The sequence below is a fragment of the Podarcis melisellensis genome (assembly GCF_964234715.1).
Source record: "Podarcis melisellensis genome assembly, chromosome: 18".
Lineage (NCBI taxonomy): Eukaryota > Metazoa > Chordata > Lepidosauria > Squamata > Lacertidae > Podarcis > Podarcis melisellensis.
Window position 1 is genome coordinate 7,263,952 of NC_138536.1, and position 2,544 is coordinate 7,266,495.

Consider the following 2,544-nt stretch of genomic DNA (forward strand, 5'->3'; position numbering starts at 1 on the left):
CCCTTCTGCAATGGGAATTGTAGCTCTTAATTCCCTAGCCGGAATTAAGATTGCCGGAAGACATATCAACAGCCTCAGATATGCAGATGACACAACATTGGTGGCAGAAAGTGAGGAGGAATTAAAGAACCTTTTAATGAGGGTGAAAGAGGAGAGCGCAAAATATGGTCTGAAGCTCAACATCAAAAAAACGAAGATCATGGCCACTGGTCCCATCACCTCCTGGCAAATAGAAGGGGAAGAAATGGAGGCAGTGAGAGATTTTACTTTCTTGGGCTCCATGATCACTGCAGATGGTGACAGCAGCCACGAAATTAAAAGACGCCTGAATCCTTGGGAGAAAAGCGATGGCAAACCTAGACAGCATCTTAAAAAGTAGAGACACCACCTTGCCAACAAATGTCCATATTGTTAAAGCTATGGTTTTCCCAGTAGTGATGTATGGAAGTGAGAGCTGGACCATAAAGATTGCTGATCGCCAAAGAATGGATGCTTTTGAATTCTGGTGCTGGAGGAGACTCTTGAGAGTCCCATGGACTGCAAGAAGATCAAACCTCTCCATTCTGAAGGAAATCAGCCGTGAGTGCTCACTGGAAGGACAGATCCTGACGCTGAGGCTCCAAGACTGGCCGCCTCATGAGAAGAGAAGACTCCCTGGAAAAGACCCTGATGTTGGGAAAGATGGAGGGCGCAAGGAGAAGGGGACGACAGAGGACGAGATGGTGGGACAGTGTTCTTGAAGCTACCAGCATGAGTTTGACCAAACTGGGGGAGGCAGTGGAAGACAGTGCCTGGTGTGCTCTGGTCCATGGGGTCACGACGAGTCGGACACGACTAAACAAAACAAAAGATAGTTTCCTGGGGAATCCATGTACTTTGAATGTATGGGGGCTGGGCGTGTGTGTAAGATTTTCTCCTGCCCCCTCCCCCCAAAAGATAGCAATAGATCAGCTTTTATTAGTGATGATTGTTTATTTGGATTCGTCTACCTGTCCTGTTCTAGAGGCTGAAGATGGGTGGTAGAAAACAGCACATTAAGGTCCAGTTTCTGTCTGCCCTGTATTTGAAAATTTTCATTTTAAAACACAAAAAGATTTTTTAAAATAAAAATTAAACATAAGGCAACCAGAACAGTTTGCAGGGTTCCAAATGATGGGACGTTTGGCAGAGAAATGAATTAAGTTGCATGTACGGTTTTGTTACCAAAGGATATATACAGTATGTTCTTTCATAAAAGGCTGCTGTAATAAGGAGGTCTAAAGCGTTCTCAAGGAATAGCTTGGCTACCCAGGGAATGCAATCAGAAAGACAGCTAGTTTTCTTCCTCTCCCTGTACAGGCTGGAGACAGCGAGAGCCAATTCAGACATGATTGCTTCTATGTTGGACAATTTATGTTGGTTTATCTCTGTGCGACTGGGAGCGGCCGCCGAGACCATATAACACCGGTCCTGAAAGACCTACATTGGCTCCCAGGACGTTTCCGAGCACAATTCAAAGGGTTGGTGCTAACCTTGAAAGGCCTAAACGGCCCAGTATACCTGGAGGAGCGTCTCCACCCCCACCATTGACCCCGGACACTGAGGTCCAGCTCCGAGGGCCTTCTGGCAGTTCCATCACAGTGAGAAGTGAGGTTGCAGGGAACCAGGCAGAGGGCCTTCTCGGTAGTGGCACCCGCCCTGTGGAACGCCCTCCCGCCAGATGTCAAGGAGATAGACTACCCGACTTTTAGAAGACATCTGACGGCAGCCCTGTTTAGGGAATTTTTTAATGTTTGATGTTTTATCATATTTTTAATATTCTGTTGGGAGCCACCCAGAGTGGCTGGGGAAACCCGGCCAGATGGGCGGGGTGTAAATAATTTATTATGATTATCATTATATATATCCAATCTTTGCCTCCAAGGAGATGGGAGTACATGTATCAGCTCTCTCCACAACAACCCTGTGAGGTGGGTTAGGAGAGAGTGGTTAGCCCACAGTCACCCAGTGAGCTTGATGGCCCATGGAGGATTTGAACCCAAGTCTGTCTCGTCCTAGTTTGACCTAGTTTGTGAAGACTGGGAGTTTAACGGCTGCACAACAAGGATGCTGGTAAAGGGGACCTCTGATCATTAGGTCCAGTCATGACCTACTCTGGGGTTGGAGCGCTCATCTCACTTTACTGGCTGAGGGAGCCGGTGTACAGCTTCCGGGTCATGTGGCCAGCAGGGCTAAGCCGCTTCTGGCGTACCAGAGCAGCGCACGGAAACACAGTTTACCTTCCCGCCGGAGTGGTACCTGTTTATCTACGTGCACTTTGACGTGCTTTCGAACTGCTAGGTTGGCAGGAGCAGGGACTGAGCAACGGGAGCTCACCCCGTCATTGCGGGGATTCGAACCGCCAACCTTCTGATCAGCAAGTCCTAGGCTCTGTGGTTTAACCCACAGCGCCACCCGCGTCCCAAACATGGATGCTAAAAACCATTAAAACAGCTATAAAAGGTTTGCCTGGATTTCTTCTATTTAAAGAAGCTTCTCTAGAACACACTTTCACTCAAGCCTGTC

At 48.0% G+C, this 2,544-nt stretch overlaps 1 protein-coding gene and 1 long non-coding RNA gene across 2 annotated transcripts in view; both read left to right on the forward strand.

The window, feature by feature from the left end:
- LOC309361041 overlaps positions 1-2,544 on the forward strand; it is a 559,475-nt gene that overhangs the window by 437,026 nt on the left and 119,905 nt on the right. The window lies entirely within an intron of this gene.
- Positions 1-2,544, forward strand: part of TNFAIP8L1 (TNF alpha induced protein 8 like 1) — a 228,906-nt gene that overhangs the window by 32,219 nt on the left and 194,143 nt on the right. The window lies entirely within an intron of this gene.